A 21,773-nucleotide genomic window follows, 5' to 3' on the forward strand; every position below is an offset into this window, starting at 1 on the left:
TTAAATCGCTTTTGGGTGTTTCTTGATCGGTACTTATTTCACACATAAAGTGTTTTCGATTATATATCTCGATTTTTTTTCTGTCAGTTATCACCAACAAATCACAATAAAAAATAAGAGAGTGATATCTCTGCTAGCAACAACACGTTAGCTTTAAATTCGCAACGATATTATACCGAACACACCTGACTTTACAATACTAACAAGATTCGTTAAAATGTATAATGGTAGATATTTCTTTCTCATACAGTGCTTACTTCTTGCTTTCTAATACCGTCACGAAATTTATTTTTTTTGTCATCACTCCGACATCAAGAATCGATATTTATGCCAGTAGGTTAAGTTGATATGACGAGAATTTAAACGCTCTTCAATTAGGATATTTTCATGAAATTTATTAAATATCTCTTGAAAAGTTTGCAAGAAAAAACCGTCCGCTCTTACGATTGTTTTAAAACTCCCAGCTAGAAACTTCAAGTGTTGTTTGCTTAGACTAACCAATACTAATGAAACGGCAAGTCTTTTCTCTTAATAGTTTTGTTACTTAAAATCAGCTGTCCTTATGTCAGAATGGGGATTAACTTAAAATGTTCGCGCTTACTCCTACGTCGAGTTGTAGTGAAAACGTAAGACCGATAGTTCACATTAATATTTAGGTAAGCCTTTTTCAAACATTATCTTCAAATTTGTTCGTTTTCCTAATACAACTTTGCACCTGAGACTAATATTAACACAAAGTGAAGCTCATTCATTGATTAAAGAAAGTGTAATTAATTTGAAAAGAAATTTAAAAAATGTAAAGGTTAAATATGTTTCTCTGTCAAACACAGTTTCAGTTCTTTTCTTTCATACAGAAAGAAAGCGCAAGAAACTCTAAAATATGGAGATGCCATAAATCAGTTGCCTGGAAAGTTATTGCGTTCACAAACACTCGGGCATCGTACATTCACAGAAAATGTGTGACAGATTGTTTTAACGTACGTTCAAAAAGAAGTGAAATAAAGCTTATCTATGGCTCGAGTTACCAACAAACTGCGCGTGCAGAAGGTTGATTTGGCCGTACTACATATCTGAGCTTCATTTTACTTACAGCACTGGACTTTCTGTTCGAATGAATATTGCAAAATTGTATAATTTATTAGATTTTGTGAATACCTTTTAATATCTTTGTTCGGCTTGAATTTACGCACAGAATCAGCTACATTTATCAAAAGTGGAAAAGATGTTTAAAAGATATGAAAGTGTACGAATGGTTACATAAAACGTGTTTTTTAAAAGGAAGGAATAAGCATGGTGTAATTAAAGTTTCTTTGTACAACCTAACGGTGGAACGTGTCCAACATCGTGTTTTTGCCTATTTTCGTTTATTTTACCAGTTGTGAAAACATTAAGTCAGATGAATTAAACTTATTAAACGTTCTTTTGCTTGTCATATAATGATTAGAGACTCCTTGAATTCGAAATTTTAGAGGCAATACATGTACTATAAGGTATATTTATACGACGCTTGAAGAACGAGACATTCGTGAAGAGTCGTAACTTCTGGTCACTTCTCTTGTAATGGCGTGAAAAGGCAACAGGATTTCGTACTTTAGCTTTGTAGGTGAATCAAAATGCGGTGAAAAACACCCAAAGTGTTTTCAGTGCATAAACATCGTTGATTAGTTACTGTCCTTTCAAAATTAGAAATATCATAGAAACACTTTTGTACGTACCCATAAATTGTGTAACATCATGAACCCAGAAAAGCGAAGGAGGCACAGAGGGGTCACGTGTGAGGTTGTACATAGAAAGATTTATTACAAAATGCCTTTTCCCACTTGGATTCCTCAATTTCTGATGCACTCAGTCCTACACTTTCAATTTCTTTACATATTTTGTTCTCATTGTCTTGAGCTGTCTTCCAAAGATTTATGCGTCCTTCAATGATTTGTTTTCATATACTGTACGTATAACATTATTGTGGATGTGCGTCGTAATTTTACGTTACGTGTAAATAGCAGCGTGTTTGAGTACATATTCTTCGCTTATGGCGTGTGTGCAAATTTGAAGTGTGCACGTGTGCTATGCATGGGATGGAAAGAGTGAAAAGTCAATGGATGATGTATTTTTCGTTGTGGTTTGTTAACTACCAGTGGTTGATAAATAATTTCATAAACTTTTTACGGTAGCATTATCATGTAATTCCTCTATTTGGTGCAGTTATGACTTCAGTGAGTTTCATCGCTAGAAGCTCTTATCAAAGTGAGACAGTCAATGAGACTGAGAAATGTTTTTCGTGAATTTTTAGTATATGCTCCCTTGATGTTTTCAATTGGCTTTCTGACTTGTTGTTTGGTTCGTGTGTCTTTATCACCTTCTGGTGTATCTCAAATCCGCTTGAAGATTTGATATTTGGTTCTTTAATGTGTATAAGAGTTTGTGTTGCAAGTTTTGTATATCCGCCCCATTCCTACACTTTTTAGTAGTGAACTAAAGATATCGTTTCAAACTAAAGCACCAACTAATACAGAAATATGTGTAACTCAATTGTACGTTAATCGTTATTAAAACAACACGATAACTAGACATATTTTGGTATTTGAGTAATAACACAACCGAAGAAATATGGTCAAAAGGTAATGTTGAATTTGACAGTGTTATTCTCTTTCGCACTTTTCGTTGCATCTTGCTTAACGTGTATTTCTGTTTGGAAATTAACAGTGAATGGTCAAAGAACTCCCTTTTCGTTTATCACCTACATTTTTCTATAAAATTATCTTCCAACGTACGACGGGGATGGGATTCGAACCCACGCGGGCTTTGCCCAAGGGATTAGCAGTCCATCGCCTTAACCTCTCGGCCACCTCGTCTAGCTTCAAAAATGTTTTAGTAACTGTTACTTATTATTCACCTTCCTTCTCATGTCAAGTGTTTTACACTTTCTTAAAATGTGATGTTTTTTGTATTTGTGAAAGAGATAATAAGTAAGTGAATAATAACAAACAAAGTTTCTATTCATCCTTAACTACGTGCAGCAAACGAAGCTCATGTTCTCATACTTTCTCGCTGAGGAAATTTTCAAATAATCACTAGGAACGTTTTACTCGGAGACTTTTATTAAAAACATTAAGAGTATGTTACTATCCCTACGCATTAAAGCTTCTATTCAATATTCATTTCATTTCGTGTACCTCGTCGTTAAGAATTCCAGATCGTTCTTTAATTAAAGTGCATTTAGAAAGAGAAACATTCTCGATTTGTAGAGAAAACTCACTAACAAACATAACTCGTTACGTGTCTTCCAATACTCATGTCGTAGACGTTTCACCACAACAAATCACTTCCTCGTAGGAGCATTGAGAGAGCTAAAGCCTCTCCTTTTAACGCTTTAAATACACTTAGAGAGAGACGCGTTTACAAATGACGATTTAGAATCAGCTGAATCAAACGGGTTCACTCATTGTCCAAATAGAAATCAAGATAAATTTAATTCGTTCATAAGGGCTCACTGTTTTTAAGTAATTATCACATAATCATATTTCTATATACACTTTCCTATGATAGTCAACAATTTGAAATATAACAGTGACCAACTACACACATATGTTGAACCTGAAATAATATTATTTAATAGAGTATCTTTCAAACAAAATAAATATTAGTTAACTACACCGAAATACGGAAATACATTTATCAGGCTCCGTTTGTAAACACTAAACACGCGGCCTCTCTACCAAAGGACTGAATATGTGACGAAATTTTCTTATCAGTGATTTAAATGTTGGTTACAGTTTTGCCGAAATTTTGAGTTCATAGCTATACGTCCCACATTAAATCGCTTTTGGGTGTTTCTTGATCGGTACTTATTTCACACATAAAGTGTTTTCGATTATATATCTCGACTTTTTCTGTCAGTTATCACCAACAAATCACAATAAAAAAATAAGAGAGTGATACTCGCTAGCAACACACGTTAGCTTTAAATTCGCAACGATATTATACCGAACACACCTGACTTTACAATACTAACAAGATTCGTTAAAATGTATAATGGTAGATATTTCTTTCTCATACAGTGCTTACTTCTTGCTTTCTAATACCGTCACGAAATTTATATTTTTTTTGTCATCACTCCGACATCAAGAATCGATATTTATGCCAGTAGGTTAAGTTGATATGACGAGAATTTAAACGCTCTTCAATTAGGATATTTTCATGAAATTTATTAAATATCTCTTGAAAAGTTTGCAAAAGAAAAACCGTCCGCTCTTACGATTGTTTAAAAACTCAGCTAGAAACTTCAAGTGTTGTTTGCTTAGACTAACCAATACTAATGAAACAGCAAGTCTTTTCTCTTAATAGTTTTGTTACTTAAAATCAGCTGTCCTTATGTCAGAATGGGGATTAACTTAAAATGTTCGCGCTTACTCCTACGTCGAGTTGTAGTGAAAACGTAAGACCGATAGTTCACATTAATATTTGAGTAAGCCTTTTTCAAACATTATCTTCAAATTTGTTCGTTTTCCTAATACAACTTTGCACCTGAGACTAATATTAACACAAAGTGAAGCTCATTCATTGATTAAAGAGAAAGTGTAATTAATTTGAAAAGAAATTTAAAAAAATGTAAAGGTTAAATATGTTTCTCTGTCAAACACAGTTTCAGTTCTTTTCTTTCATACAGAAAGAAAGCGCAAGAAACTCTAAAAATATGGAGATGCCATAAATCAGTTGCCTGGAAAGTTATTGCGTTCACAAACACTCGGGCATCGTACATTCACAGAAAATGTGTGACAGATTGTTTTAACGTACGTTCAAAAAGAGAAGTGAAATAAAGCTTATCTATGGCTCGAGTTACCAACAAACTGCGCGTGCAGAAGGTTGATTTGGCCGTACTACATATCTGAGCTTCATTTTACTTACAGCACTGGACTTTCTGTTCGAATGAATATTGCAAAATTGTATAATTTATTAGATTTTGTGAATACCTTTTAATATCTTTGTTCGGCTTGAATTTACGCACAGAATCAGCTACATTTATCAAAAGTGGAAAAGATGTTTAAAAAGATATGAAAGTGTACGAATGGTTACATAAAAACGTGTTTTTAAAAGGAAGGAATAAGCATGGTGTAATTAAAGTTTCTTTGTACAACCTAACGGTGGAACGTGTCCAACATCGTGTTTTTGCCTATTTTCGTTTATTTTACCAGTTGTGAAAACATTAAGTCAGATGAATTAAACTTATTAAACGTTCTTTTGCTTGTCATATAATGATTAGAGACTCCTTGAATTCGAAATTTTAGAGGCAATACATGTACTATAAGGTATATTTATACGACGCTTGAAGAACGAGACATTCGTGAAGAGTCGTAACTTCTGGTCACTTCTCTTGTAATGGCGTGAAAAGGCAACAGGATATCGTACTTTAGCTTTGTAGGTGAATCAAAATGCGGTGAAAAACACCCAAAGTGTTTTCAGTGCATAAACATCGTTGATTAGTTACTGTCCTTTCAAAATTAGAAATATCATAGAAACACTTTTGTACGTACCCATAAATTGTGTAACATCATGAACCCAGAAAAGCGAAGGAGGCACAGAGGTCACGTGTGAGGTTGTACATAGAAAGATTTATTACAAAATGCCTTTTCCACTTGGATTCCTCAATTTCTGATGCACTCAGTCCTACACTTTCAATTTCTTTACATATTTTGTTCTCATTGTCTTGAGCTGTCTTCCAAAGATTTATGCGTCCTTCAATGATTTGTTTTCATATACTGTACGTATAACATTATTGTGGATGTGCGTCGTAATTTTACGTTACGTGTAAATAGCAGCGTGTTTGAGTACATATTCTTCGCTTATGGCGTGTGTGCAAATTTGAAGTGTGCACGTGTGCTATGCATGGGATGGAAAGAGTGAAAAGTCAATGGATGATGTATTTTCGTTGTGGTTTGTTAACTACCAGTGGTTGATAAATAATTTCATAAACTTTTTTACGGTAGCATTATCATGTAATTCCTCTATTTGGTGCAGTTATGACTTCAGTGAGTTTCATCGCTAGAAGCTCTTATCAAAGTGAGACAGTCAATGAGACTGAGAAATGTTTTTCGTGAATTTTTAGTATATGCTCCCTTGATGTTTTCAATTGGCTTTCTGACTTGTTGTTTGGTTCGTGTGTCTTTATCACCTTCTGGTGTATCTCAAATCCGCTTGAAGATTTGATATTTGGTTCTTTAATGTGTATAAGAGTTTGTGTTGCAAGTTTTGTATATCCGCCCCATTCCTACACTTTTAGTAGTGAACTAAAGATATCGTTTCAAACTAAAGCACCAACTAATACAGAAATATGTGTAACTCAATTGTACGTTAATCGTTATTAAAACAACACGATAACTAGACATATTTTGGTATTTGAGTAATAACACAACCGACGAAATATGGTCAAAAAGGTAATGTTGAATTTGACAGTGTTATTCTCTTTCGCACTTTTTCGTTGCATCTTGCTTAACGTGTATTTCTGTTTGGAAATTAACAGTGAATGGTCAAAGAACTCCCCTTTTCGTTTATCACCTACATTTCTCTATAAAATTATCTTCCAACGTACGACGAGGATGGGATTCGAACCCACGCGGGCTTTGCCCAAGGGATTAGCAGTCCATCGCCTTAACCTCTCGGCCACCTCGTCTAGCTTCAAAAATGTTTTAGTAACTGTTACTTATTATTCACCTTCCTTCTCATGTCAAGTATTTTACACTTTCTTAAAATGTGATGTTTTTTGTATTTGTGAAAGAGATAATAAGTAAGTGAATAATAACAAACAAAGTTTCTATTCATCCTTAACTACGTGCAGCAAACGAAGCTCATGTTCTCATACTTTCTCGCTGAGGAAATTTTCAAATAATCACTAGGAACGTTTTACTCGGAGACTTTTATTAAAAACATTAAGAGTATGTTACTATCCCTACGCATTAAAGCTTCTATTCAATATTCATTTCATTTCGTGTACCTCGTCGTTAAGAATTCCAGATCGTTCTTTAATTAAAGTGCATTTAGAAGAGAAACATTCTCGATTTGTAGAGAAAAACTCACTAACAAACATAACTCGTTACGTGTCTTCCAATACTCATGTCGTAGACGTTTCACCACAGCAAATCACTTCCTCGTAGGAGCATTGAGAGAGCTAAAGCCTCTCCTTTTAACGCTTTAAATACACTTAGAGAGAGACGCGTTTACAAATGACGATTTAGAATCAGCTGAATCAAACGGGTTCACTCATTGTCCAAATAGAAATCAAGATAAATTTAATTCGTTCATAAGGGCTCACTGTTTTAAGTAATTATCACATAATCATATTTCTATATACACTTTCCTATGATAGTCAACAATTTGAAATATAACAGTGACCAACTACACACATATGTTGAACCTGAAATAATATTATTTAATAGAGTATCTTTCAAACAAAATAAATATTAGTTAACTACACCGAAATACGGAAATACATTTATCAGGCTCCGTTTGTAAACACTAAACACGCGGCCTCTCTACCAAAGGACTGAATATGTGACGAAATTTTCTTATCAGTGATTTAAATGTTGGTTACAGTTTTGCCGAAATTTTGAGTTCATAGCTATACGTCCCACATTAAATCGCTTTTGGGTGTTTCTTCATCGGTACTTATTTCACACATAAAGCGTTTTCGATTATATATCTCGACTTTTTCTGTCAGTTATCACCAACAAATCACAATAAAAAAATAAGAGAGTGATACTCGCTAGCAACACACGTTAGCTTTAAATTCGCAACGATATTATACCGAACACACCTGACTTTACAATACTAACAAGATTCGTTAAAATGTATAATGGTAGATATTTCTTTCTCATACAGTGCTTACTTCTTGCTTTCTAATACCGTCACGAAATTTATATTTTTTTTGTCATCACTCCGACATCAAGAATCGATATTTATGCCAGTAGGTTAAGTTGATATGACGAGAATTTAAACGCTCTTCAATTAGGATATTTTCATGAAATTTATTAAATATCTCTTGAAAAGTTTGCAAAGAAAAACCGTCCGCTCTTACGATTGTTTTAAAAACTCCAGCTAGAAACTTCAAGTGTTGTTTGCTTAGACTAACCAATACTAATGAAACGGCAAGTCTTTTCTCTTAATAGTTTTGTTACTTAAAAAATCAGCTGTCCTTATGTCAGAATGGGGATTAACTTAAAATGTTCGCGCTTACTCCTACGTCGAGTTGTAGTGAAAACGTAAGACCGATAGTTCACATTAATATTTGAGTAAGCCTTTTTCAAACATTATCTTCAAATTTGTTCGTTTTCCTAATACAACTTTGCACCTGAGACTAATATTAACACAAAGTGAAGCTCATTCATTGATTAAAGAGAAAGTGTAATTAATTTGAAAAGAAATTTAAAAAATGTAAAGGTTAAATATGTTTCTCTGTCAAACACAGTTTCAGTTCTTTTCTTTCATACAGAAAGAAAGCGCAAGAAACTCTAAAATATGGAGATGCCATAAATCAGTTGCCTGGAAAGTTATTGCGTTCACAAACACTCGGGCATCGTACATTCACAGAAAATGTGTGACAGATTGTTTTAACGTACGTTCAAAGAGAAGTGAAATAAAGCTTATCTATGGCTCGAGTTACCAACAAACTGCGCGTGCAGAAGGTTGATTTGGCCGTACTACATATCTGAGCTTCATTTTACTTACAGCACTGGACTTTCTGTTCGAATGAATATTGCAAAATTGTATAATTTATTAGATTTTGTGAATACCTTTTAATATCTTTGTTCGGCTTGAATTTACGCACAGAATCAGCTACATTTATCAAAAGTGGAAAAGATGTTTAAAAAGATATGAAAGTGTACGAATGGTTACATAAAAACGTGTTTTTAAAAGGAAGGAATAAGCATGGTGTAATTAAAGTTTCTTTGTACAACCTAACGGTGGAACGTGTCCAACATCGTGTTTTGCCTATTTTCGTTTATTTTACCAGTTGTGAAAACATTAAGTCAGATGAATTAAACTTATTAAACGTTCTTTTGCTTGTCATATAATGATTAGAGACTCCTTGAATTCGAAATTTTAGAGGCAATACATGTACTATAAGGTATATTTATACGACGCTTGAAGAACGAGACATTCGTGAAGAGTCGTAACTTCTGGTCACTTCTCTTGTAATGGCGTGAAAAGGCAACAGGATATCGTACTTTAGCTTTGTAGGTGAATCAAAATGCGGTGAAAAACACCCAAAGTGTTTTCAGTGCATAAACATCGTTGATTAGTTACTGTCCTTTCAAAATTAGAAATATCATAGAAACACTTTTGTACGTACCCATAAATTGTGTAACATCATGAACCCAGAAAAGCGAAGGAGGCACAGAGGGGTCACGTGTGAGGTTGTACATAGAAAGATTTATTACAAAATGCCTTTTCCCACTTGGATTCCTCAATTTCTGATGCACTCAGTCCTACACTTTCAATTTCTTTACATATTTTGTTCTCATTGTCTTGAGCTGTCTTCCAAAGATTTATGCGTCCTTCAATGATTTGTTTTCATATACTGTACGTATAACATTATTGTGGATGTGCGTCGTAATTTTACGTTACGTGTAAATAGCAGCGTGTTTGAGTACATATTCTTCGCTTATGGCGTGTGTGCAAATTTGAAGTGTGCACGTGTGCTATGCATGGGATGGAAAGAGTGAAAAGTCAATGGATGATGTATTTTTCGTTGTGGTTTGTTAACTACCAGTGGTTGATAAATAATTTCATAAACTTTTTTACGGTAGCATTATCATGTAATTCCTCTATTTGGTGCAGTTATGACTTCAGTGAGTTTCATCGCTAGAAGCTCTTATCAAAGTGAGACAGTCAATGAGACTGAGAAATGTTTTTTCGTGAATTTTTAGTATATGCTCCCTTGATGTTTTCAATTGGCTTTCTGACTTGTTGTTTGGTTCGTGTGTCTTTATCACCTTCTGGTGTATCTCAAATCCGCTTGAAGATTTGATATTTGGTTCTTTAATGTGTATAAGAGTTTGTGTTGCAAGTTTTGTATATCCGCCCCATTCCTACACTTTTTAGTAGTGAACTAAAGATATCGTTTCAAACTAAAGCACCAACTAATACAGAAATATGTGTAACTCAATTGTACGTTAATCGTTATTAAAACAACACGATAACTAGACATATTTTGGTATTTGAGTAATAACACAACCGACGAAATATGGTCAAAAAGGTAATGTTGAATTTGACAGTGTTATTCTCTTTCGCACTTTTTCGTTGCATCTTGCTTAACGTGTATTTCTGTTTGGAAATTAACAGTGAATGGTCAAAGAACTCCCCTTTTCGTTTATCACCTACATTTTTCTATAAAATTATCTTCCAACGTACGACGAGGATGGGATTCGAACCCACGCGGGCATTGCCCAATGGATTAGCAGTCCATCGCCTTAACCTCTCGGCCACCTCGTCCACCTTCATAGCTTTTTTAGTAACTGTTACTTATTATTCACCTTCCTTCTCATGTCAAGTATTTTACACTTTCTTAAAATGTGATGTTTTTGTATTTGTGAAAGAGATAATAAGTAAGTGAATAATAACAAACAAAGTTTCTATTCATCCTTAACTACGTGCAGCAAACGAAGCTCATGTTCTCATACTTTCTCGCTGAGGAAATTTTCAAATAATCACTAGGAACGTTTTACTCGGAGACTTTATTAAAACATTAAGAGTATGTTACTACCCTACGCATTAAAGCTTCTATTCAATATTCATTTCATTTCGTGTACCTCGTCGTTAAGAATTCCAGATCGTTCTTTAATTAAAGTGCATTTAGAAGAGAAACATTCTCGATTTGTAGAGAAAAACTCACTAACAAACATAACTCGTTACGTGTCTTCCAATACTCATGTCGTAGACGTTTCACCACAACAAATCACTTCCTCGTAGGAGCATTGAGAGAGCTAAAGCCTCTCCTTTTAACGCTTTAAATACACTTAGAGAGAGACGCGTTTACAAATGACGATTTAGAATCAGCTGAATCAAACGGGTTCACTCATTGTCCAAATAGAAATCAAGATAAATTTAATTCGTTCATAAGGGCTCACTGTTTTAAGTAATTATCACATAATCATATTTCTATATACACTTTCCTATGATAGTCAACAATTTGAAATATAACAGTGACCAACTACACACATATGTTGAACCTGAAATAATATTATTTAATAGAGTATCTTTCAAACAAAATAAATATTAGTTAACTACACCGAAATACGGAAATACATTTATCAGGCTCCGTTTGTAAACACTAAACACGCGGCCTCTCTACCAAAGGACTGAATATGTGACGAAATTTTCTTATCAGTGATTTAAATGTTGGTTACAGTTTTGCCGAAATTTTGAGTTCATAGCTATACGTCCCACATTAAATCGCTTTTGGGTGTTTCTTGATCGGTACTTATTTCACACATAAAGTGTTTTCGATTATATATCTCGACTTTTCTGTCAGTTATCACCAACAAATCACAATAAAAAAATAAGAGAGTGATACTCGCTAGCAACACACGTTAGCTTTAAATTCGCAACGATATTATACCGAACACACCTGACTTTACAATACTAACAAGATTCGTTAAAATGTATAATGGTAGATATTTCTTTCTCATACAGTGCTTACTTCTTGCTTTCTAATACCGTCACGAAATTTATATTTTTTTTGTCATCACTCCGACATCAAGAATCGATATTTATGCCAGTAGGTTAAGTTGATATGACGAGAATTTAAACGCTCTTCAATTAGGATATTTTCATGAAATTTATTAAATATCTCTTGAAAAGTTTGCAAAGAAAAACCGTCCGCTCTTACGATTGTTTAAAAAACTCCAGCTAGAAACTTCAAGTGTTGTTTGCTTAGACTAACCAATACTAATGAAACGGCAAGTCTTTTCTCTTAATAGTTTTGTTACTTAAAAATCAGCTGTCCTTATGTCAGAATGGGGATTAACTTAAAATGTTCGCGCTTACTCCTACGTCGAGTTGTAGTGAAAACGTAAGACCGATAGTTCACATTAATATTTGAGTAAGCCTTTTTCAAACATTATCTTCAAATTTGTTCGTTTTCCTAATACAACTTTGCACCTGAGACTAATATTAACACAAAGTGAAGCTCATTCATTGATTAAAAGAGAAAGTGTAATTAATTTGAAAAGAAATTTAAAAAAATGTAAAGGTTAAATATGTTTCTCTGTCAAACACAGTTTCAGTTCTTTTCTTTCATACAGAAAGAAAGCGCAAGAAACTCTAAAATATGGAGATGCCATAAATCAGTTGCCTGGAAAGTTATTGCGTTCACAAACACTCGGGCATCGTACATTCACAGAAAATGTGTGACAGATTGTTTTAACGTACGTTCAAAAAGAGAAGTGAAATAAAGCTTATCTATGGCTCGAGTTACCAACAAACTGCGCGTGCAGAAGGTTGATTTGGCCGTACTACATATCTGAGCTTCATTTTACTTACAGCACTGGACTTTCTGTTCGAATGAATATTGCAAAATTGTATAATTTATTAGATTTTGTGAATACCTTTTAATATCTTTGTTCGGCTTGAATTTACGCACAGAATCAGCTACATTTATCAAAAGTGGAAAAGATGTTTAAAAGATATGAAAGTGTACGAATGGTTACATAAAACGTGTTTTAAAAGGAAGGAATAAGCATGGTGTAATTAAAGTTTCTTTGTACAACCTAACGGTGGAACGTGTCCAACATCGTGTTTTTGCCTATTTTCGTTTATTTTACCAGTTGTGAAAACATTAAGTCAGATGAATTAAACTTATTAAACGTTCTTTTGCTTGTCATATAATGATTAGAGACTCCTTGAATTCGAAATTTTAGAGGCAATACATGTACTATAAGGTATATTTATACGACGCTTGAAGAACGAGACATTCGTGAAGAGTCGTAACTTCTGGTCACTTCTCTTGTAATGGCGTGAAAAGGCAACAGGATATCGTACTTTAGCTTTGTAGGTGAATCAAAATGCGGTGAAAAACACCCAAAGTGTTTTCAGTGCATAAACATCGTTGATTAGTTACTGTCCTTTCAAAATTAGAAATATCATAGAAACACTTTTGTACGTACCCATAAATTGTGTAACATCATGAACCCAGAAAAGCGAAGGAGGCACAGAGGGGTCACGTGTGAGGTTGTACATAGAAAGATTTATTACAAAATGCCTTTTCCCACTTGGATTCCTCAATTTCTGATGCACTCAGTCCTACACTTTCAATTTCTTTACATATTTTGTTCTCATTGTCTTGAGCTGTCTTCCAAAGATTTATGCGTCCTTCAATGATTTGTTTTCATATACTGTACGTATAACATTATTGTGGATGTGCGTCGTAATTTTACGTTACGTGTAAATAGCAGCGTGTTTGAGTACATATTCTTCGCTTATGGCGTGTGTGCAAATTTGAAGTGTGCACGTGTGCTATGCATGGGATGGAAAGAGTGAAAAGTCAATGGATGATGTATTTTTCGTTGTGGTTTGTTAACTACCAGTGGTTGATAAATAATTTCATAAACTTTTTTACGGCAGCATTATCATGTAATTCCTCTATTTGGTGCAGTTATGACTTCAGTGAGTTTCATCGCTAGAAGCTCTTATCAAAGTGAGACAGTCAATGAGACTGAGAAATGTTTTTTCGTGAAATTTTAGTATATGCTCCCTTGATGTTTTCAATTGGCTTTCTGACTTGTTGTTTGGTTCGTGTGTCTTTATCACCTTCTGGTGTATCTCAAATCCGCTTGAAGATTTGATATTTGGTTCTTTAATGTGTATAAGAGTTTGTGTTGCAAGTTTTGTATATCCGCCCCATTCCTACACTTTTTAGTAGTGAACTAAAGATATCGTTTCAAACTAAAGCACCAACTAATACAGAAATATGTGTAACTCAATTGTACGTTAATCGTTATTAAAACAACACGATAACTAGACATATTTTGGTATTTGAGTAATAACACAACCGACGAAATATGGTGAAAAAGGTAATGTTGAATTTGACAGTGTTATTCTCTTTCGCACTTTTTTCGTTGCATCTTGCTTAACGTGTATTTCTGTTTGGAAATTAACAGTGAATGGTCAAAGAACTCCCCTTTTCGTTTATCACCTACATTTTTCTATAAAATTATCTTCCAACGTACGACGAGGATGGGATTCGAACCCACGCGGGCATTGCCCAATGGATTAGCAGTCCATCGCCTTAACCTCTCGGCCACCTCGTCCACCTTCATAGCTTTTTTAGTAACTGTTACTTATTATTCACCTTCCTTCTCATGTCAAGTATTTTACACTTTCTTAAAATGTGATGTTTTTGTATTTGTGAAAGAGATAATAAGTAAGTGAATAATAACAAACAAAGTTTCTATTCATCCTTAACTACGTGCAGCAAACGAAGCTCATGTTCTCATACTTTCTCGCTGAGGAAATTTTCAAATAATCACTAGGAACGTTTTACTCGGAGACTTTTATTAAAACATTAAGAGTATGTTACTACCCTACGCATTAAAGCTTCTATTCAATATTCATTTCATTTCGTGTACCTCGTCGTTAAGAATTCCAGATCGTTCTTTAATTAAAGTGCATTTAGAAGAGAAACATTCTCGATTTGTAGAGAAAAACTCACTAACAAACATAACTCGTTACGTGTCTTCCAATACTCATGTCGTAGACGTTTCACCACAGCAAATCACTTCCTCGTAGGAGCATTGAGAGAGCTAAAGCCTCTCCTTTTAACGCTTTAAATACACTTAGAGAGAGACGCGTTTACAAATGACGATTTAGAATCAGCTGAATCAAACGGGTTCACTCATTGTCCAAATAGAAATCAAGATAAATTTAATTCGTTCATAAGGGCTCACTGTTTTAAGTAATTATCACATAATCATATTTCTATATACACTTTCCTATGATAGTCAACAATTTGAAATATAACAGTGACCAACTACACACATATGTTGAACCTGAAATAATATTATTTAATAGAGTATCTTTCAAACAAAATAAATATTAGTTAACTACACCGAAATACGGAAATACATTTATCAGGCTCCGTTTGTAAACACTAAACACGCGGCCTCTCTACCAAAGGACTGAATATGTGACGAAATTTTCTTATCAGTGATTTAAATGTTGGTTACAGTTTTGCCGAAATTTTGAGTTCATAGCTATACGTCCCACATTAAATCGCTTTTGGGTGTTTCTTGATCGGTACTTATTTCACACATAAAGTGTTTTCGATTATATATCTCGACTTTTTCTGTCAGTTATCACCAACAAATCACAATAAAAAAATAAGAGAGTGATACTCGCTAGCAACACACGTTAGCTTTAAATTCGCAACGATATTATACCGAACACACCTGACTTTACAATACTAACAAGATTCGTTAAAATGTATAATGGTAGATATTTCTTTCTCATACAGTGCTTACTTCTTGCTTTCTAATACCGTCACGAAATTTATATTTTTTTTGTCATCACTCCGACATCAAGAATCGATATTTATGCCAGTAGGTTAAGTTGATATGACGAGAATTTAAACGCTCTTCAATTAGGATATTTTCATGAAATTTATTAAATATCTCTTGAAAAGTTTGCAAAGAAAAACCGTCCGCTCTTACGATTGTTTAAAAAACTCCAGCTAGAAACTTCAAGTGTTGTTTGCTTAGACTAACCAATACTAATGAAACGGCAAGTCTTTTCTCTTAATAGTTTTGTTACTTAAAAATCAGCTGTCCTTATGTCAGAATGGGGATTAACTTAAAATGTTCGCGCTTACTCCTACGTCGAGTTGTAGTGAAAACGTAAGACCGATAGTTCACATTAATATTTGAGTAAGCCTTTTTCAAACATTATCTTCAAATTTGTTCGTTTTCCTAATACAACTTTGCACCTGAGACTAATATTAACACAAAGTGAAGCTCATTCATTGATTAAAAGAGAAAGTGTAATTAATTTGAAAAGAAATTTAAAAAAATGTAAAGGTTAAATATGTTTCTCTGTCAAACACAGTTTCAGTTCTTTTCTTTCATACAGAAAGAAAGCGCAAGAAACTCTAAAAATATGGAGATGCCATAAATCAGTTGCCTGGAAAGTTATTGCGTTCACAAACACTCGGGCATCGTACATTCACAGAAAATGTGTGACAGATTGTTTTAACGTACGTTCAAAAAGAGAAGTGAAATAAAGCTTATCTATGGCTCGAGTTACCAACAAACTGCGCGTGCAGAAGGTTGATTTGGCCGTACTACATATCTGAGCTTCATTTTACTTACAGCACTGGACTTTCTGTTCGAATGAATATTGCAAAATTGTATAATTTATTAGATTTTGTGAATACCTTTTAATATCTTTGTTCGGCTTGAATTTACGCACAGAATCAGCTACATTTATCAAAAGTGGAAAAGATGTTTAAAAAGATATGAAAGTGTACGAATGGTTACATAAAAACGTGTTTTTAAAAGGAAGGAATAAGCATGGTGTAATTAAAGTTTCTTTGTACAACCTAACGGTGGAACGTGTCCAACATCGTGTTTTTGCCTATTTTCGTTTATTTTACCAGTTGTGAAAACATTAAGTCAGATGAATTAAACTTATTAAACGTTCTTTTGCTTGTCATATAATGATTAGAGACTCCTTGAATTCGAAATTTTAGAGGCAATACATGTACTATAAGGTATATTTATACGACGCTTGAAGAACGAGACATTCGTGAAGAGTCGTAACTTCTGGTCACTTCTCTTGTAATGGCGTGAAAAGGCAACAGGATATCGTACTTTAGCTTTGTAGGTGAATCAAAATGCGGTGAAAAACACCCAAAGTGTTTTCAGTGCATAAACATCGTTGATTAGTTACTGTCCTTTCAAAATTAGAAATATCATAGAAACACTTTTGTACGTACCCATAAATTGTGTAACATCATGAACCCAGAAAAGCGAAGGAGGCACAGAGGGGTCACGTGTGAGGTTGTACATAGGAAGATTTATTACAAAATGCCTTTTCCACTTGGATTCCTCAATTTCTGATGCACTCAGTCCTACACTTTCAATTTCTTTACATATTTTGTTCTCATTGTCTTGAGCTGTCTTCCAAAGATTTATGCGTCCTTCAATGATTTGTTTTCATATACTGTACGTATAACATTATTGTGGATGTGCGTCGTAATTTTACGTTACGTGTAAATAGCAGCGTGTTTGAGTACATATTCTTCGCTTATGGCGTGTGTGCAAATTTGAAGTGTGCACGTGTGCTATGCATGGGATGGAAAGAGTGAAAAGTCAATGGATGATGTATTTTCGTTGTGGTTTGTTAACTACCAGTGGTTGATAAATAATTTCATAAACTTTTTTTACGGTAGCATTATCATGTAATTCCTCTATTTGGTGCAGTTATGACTTCAGTGAGTTTCATCGCTAGAAGCTCTTATCAAAGTGAGACAGTCAATGAGACTGAGAAATGTTTTTCGTGAATTTTTAGTATATGCTCCCTTGATGTTTTCAATTGGCTTTCTGACTTGTTGTTTGGTTCGTGTGTCTTTATCACCTTCTGGTGTATCTCAAATCCGCTTGAAGATTTGATATTTGGTTCTTTAATGTGTATAAGAGTTTGTGTTGCAAGTTTTGTATATCCGCCCCATTCCTACACTTTTAGTAGTGAACTAAAGATATCGTTTCAAACTAAAGCACCAACTAATACAGAAATATGTGTAACTCAATTGTACGTTAATCGTTATTAAAACAACACGATAACTAGACATATTTTGGTATTTGAGTAATAACACAACCGACGAAATATGGTCAAAAGGTAATGTTGAATTTGACAGTGTTATTCTCTTTCGCACTTTTTCGTTGCATCTTGCTTAACGTGTATTTCTGTTTGGAAATTAACAGTGAATGGTCAAAGAACTCCCCTTTTCGTTTATCACCTACATTTTTCTATAAAATTATCTTCCAACGTACGACGAGGATGGGATTCGAACCCACGCGGGCATTGCCCAATGGATTAGCAGTCCATCGCCTTAACCTCTCGGCCACCTCGTCCACCTTCATAGCTTTTTTTAGTAACTGTTACTTATTATTCACCTTCCTTCTCATGTCAAGTATTTTACACTTTCTTAAAATGTGATGTTTTTGTATTTGTGAAAGAGATAATAAGTAAGTGAATAATAACAAACAAAGTTTCTATTCATCCTTAACTACGTGCAGCAAACGAAGCTCATGTTCTCATACTTTCTCGCTGAGGAAATTTTCAAATAATCACTAGGAACGTTTTACTCGGAGACTTTAATTAAAACATTAAGAGTATGTTACTACCCTACGCATTAAAGCTTCTATTCAATATTCATTTCATTTCGTGTACCTCGTCGTTAAGAATTCCAGATCGTTCTTTAATTAAAGTGCATTTAGAAAGAGAAACATTCTCGATTTGTAGAGAAAAACTCACTAACAAACATAACTCGTTACGTGTCTTCCAATACTCATGTCGTAGACGTTTCACCACAGCAAATCACTTCCTCGTAGGAGCATTGAGAGAGCTAAAGCCTCTCCTTTTAACGCTTTAAATACACTTAGAGAGAGACGCGTTTACAAATGACGATTTAGAATCAGCTGAATCAAACGGGTTCACTCATTGTCCAAATAGAAATCAAGATAAATTTAATTCGTTCATAAGGGCTCACTGTTTTAAGTAATTATCACATAATCATATTTCTATATACACTTTCCTATGATAGTCAACAATTTGAAATATAACAGTGACCAACTACACACATATGTTGAACCTGAAATAATATTATTTAATAGAGTATCTTTCAAACAAAATAAATATTAGTTAACTACACCGAAATACGGAAATACATTTATCAGGCTCCGTTTGTAAACACTAAACACGCGGCCTCTCTACCAAAGGACTGAATATGTGACGAAATTTTCTTATCAGTGATTTAAATGTTGGTTACAGTTTTGCCGAAATTTTGAGTTCATAGCTATACGTCCCACATTAAATCGCTTTTGGGTGTTTCTTGATCGGTACTTATTTCACACATAAAGTGTTTTCGATTATATATCTCGACTTTTCTGTCAGTTATCACCAACAAATCACAATAAAAAAATAAGAGAGTGATACTCGCTAGCAACACACGTTAGCTTTAAATTCGCAACGATATTATACCGAACACACCTGACTTTACAATACTAACAAGATTCGTTAAAATGTATAATGGTAGATATTTCTTTCTCATACAGTGCTTACTTCTTGCTTTCTAATACCGTCACGAAATTTATATTTTTTTTGTCATCACTCCGACATCAAGAATCGATATTTATGCCAGTAGGTTAAGTTGATATGACGAGAATTTAAACGCTCTTCAATTAGGATATTTTCATGAAATTTATTAAATATCTCTTGAAAAGTTTGCAAAGAAAAACCGTCCGCTCTTACGATTGTTTAAAAAACTCCAGCTAGAAACTTCAAGTGTTGTTTGCTTAGACTAACCAATACTAATGAAACGGCAAGTCTTTTCTCTTAATAGTTTTGTTACTTAAAAATCAGCTGTCCTTATGTCAGAATGGGGATTAACTTAAAATGTTCGCGCTTACTCCTACGTCGAGTTGTAGTGAAAACGTAAGACCGATAGTTCACATTAATATTTGAGTAAGCCTTTTTCAAACATTATCTTCAAATTTGTTCGTTTTCCTAATACAACTTTGCACCTGAGACTAATATTAACACAAAGTGAAGCTCATTCATTGATTAAAAGAGAAAGTGTAATTAATTTGAAAAGAAATTTAAAAAAATGTAAAGGTTAAATATGTTTCTCTGTCAAACACAGTTTCAGTTCTTTTCTTTCATACAGAAAGAAAGCGCAAGAAACTCTAAAATATGGAGATGCCATAAATCAGTTGCCTGGAAAGTTATTGCGTTCACAAACACTCGGGCATCGTACATTCACAGAAAATGTGTGACAGATTGTTTTAACGTACGTTCAAAGAGAAGTGAAATAAAGCTTATCTATGGCTCGAGTTACCAACAAACTGCGCGTGCAGAAGGTTGATTTGGCCGTACTACATATCTGAGCTTCATTTTACTTACAGCACTGGACTTTCTGTTCGAATGAATATTGCAAAATTGTATAATTTATTAGATTTTGTGAATACCTTTTAATATCTTTGTTCGGCTTGAATTTACGCACAGAATCAGCTACATTTATCAAAAGTGGAAAAGATGTTTAAAAGATATGAAAGTGTACGAATGGTTACATAAAACGTGTTTTAAAAGGAAGGAATAAGCATGGTGTAATTAAAGTTTCTTTGTACAACCTAACGGTGGAACGTGTCCAACATCGTGTTTTTGCCTATTTTCGTTTATTTTACCAGTTGTGAAAACATTAAGTCAGATGAATTAAACTTATTAAACGTTCTTTTGCTTGTCATATAATGATTAGAGACTCCTTGAATTCGAAATTTTAGAGGCAATACATGTACTATAAGGTATATTTATACGACGCTTGAAGAACGAGACATTCGTGAAGAGTCGTAACTTCTGGTCACTTCTCTTGTAATGGCGTGAAAAGGCAACAGGATTTCGTACTTTAGCTTTGTAGGTGAATCAAAATGCGGTGAAAAACACCCAAAGTGTTTTCAGTGCATAAACATCGTTGATTAGTTACTGTCCTTTCAAAATTAGAAATATCATAGAAACACTTTTGTACGTACCCATAAATTGTGTAACATCATGAACCCAGAAAAGCGAAGGAGGCACAGAGCGGTCACGTGTGAGGTTGTACATAGGAAGATTTATTACAAAATGCCTTTTCCCACTTGGATTCCTCAATTTCTGATGCACTCAGTCCTACACTTTCAATTTCTTTACATATTTTGTTCTCATTGTCTTGAGCTGTCTTCCAAAGATTTATGCGTCCTTCAATGATTTGTTTTCATATACTGTACGTATAACATTATTGTGGATGTGCGTCGTAATTTTACGTTACGTGTAAATAGCAGCGTGTTTGAGTACATATTCTTCGCTTATGGCGTGTGCAAATTTGAAGTGTGCACGTGTGCTATGCATGGGATGGAAAGAGTGAAAAGTCAATGGATGATGTATTTTTCGTTGTGGTTTGTTAACTACCAGTGGTTGATAAATAATTTCATAAACTTTTTACGGTAGCATTATCATGTAATTCCTCTATTTGGTGCAGTTATGACTTCAGTGAGTTTCATCGCTAGAAGCTCTTATCAAAGTGAGACAGTCAATGAGACTGAGAAATGTTTTTCGTGAAATTTTAGTATATGCTCCCTTGATGTTTTCAATTGGCTTTCTGACTTGTTGTTTGGTTCGTGTGTCTTTATCACCTTCTGGTGTATCTCAAATCCGCTTGAAGATTTGATATTTGGTTCTTTAATGTGTATAAGAGTTTGTGTTGCAAGTTTTGTATATCCGCCCCATTCCTACACTTTTTAGTAGTGAACTAAAGATATCGTTTCAAACTAAAGCACCAACTAATACAGAAATATGTGTAACTCAATTGTACGTTAATCGTTATTAAAACAACACGATAACTAGACATATTTTGGTATTTGAGTAATAACACAACCGACGAAATATGGTCAAAAAGGTAATGTTGAATTTGACAGTGTTATTCTCTTTCGCACTTTTTCGTTGCATCTTGCTTAACGTGTATTTCTGTTTGGAAATTA

The 21,773-nt window shown here is 34.1% G+C and overlaps 5 non-coding genes across 5 annotated transcripts; all 5 read right to left on the minus strand.

Moving 5' to 3' along the window:
• Positions 1–2,770: 2,770 nt before the first annotated feature.
• TRNAS-GCU (transfer RNA serine (anticodon GCU)) lies at positions 2,771–2,852 on the minus strand. The gene has a single exon. It is a non-coding gene; the product is annotated as a tRNA-Ser (tRNA).
• A 3,733-nt stretch (positions 2,853–6,585) lies between these two features.
• On the minus strand, positions 6,586–6,667 carry TRNAS-GCU (transfer RNA serine (anticodon GCU)). The gene has a single exon. It is a non-coding gene; the product is annotated as a tRNA-Ser (tRNA).
• Positions 6,668–10,403: 3,736 nt separating this feature from the next.
• Positions 10,404–10,485, minus strand: TRNAS-GCU (transfer RNA serine (anticodon GCU)). The gene has a single exon. It is a non-coding gene; the product is annotated as a tRNA-Ser (tRNA).
• Positions 10,486–14,218: 3,733 nt separating this feature from the next.
• On the minus strand, positions 14,219–14,300 carry TRNAS-GCU (transfer RNA serine (anticodon GCU)). The gene has a single exon. It is a non-coding gene; the product is annotated as a tRNA-Ser (tRNA).
• A 3,734-nt stretch (positions 14,301–18,034) lies between these two features.
• Positions 18,035–18,116, minus strand: TRNAS-GCU (transfer RNA serine (anticodon GCU)). Its single transcript has one exon. It is a non-coding gene; the product is annotated as a tRNA-Ser (tRNA).
• Positions 18,117–21,773: the final 3,657 nt, after the last annotated feature.

Source organism: Tachypleus tridentatus, chromosome 13 (genome assembly GCF_004210375.1).
Source record: "Tachypleus tridentatus isolate NWPU-2018 chromosome 13, ASM421037v1, whole genome shotgun sequence".
NCBI lineage: Eukaryota > Metazoa > Arthropoda > Merostomata > Xiphosura > Limulidae > Tachypleus > Tachypleus tridentatus.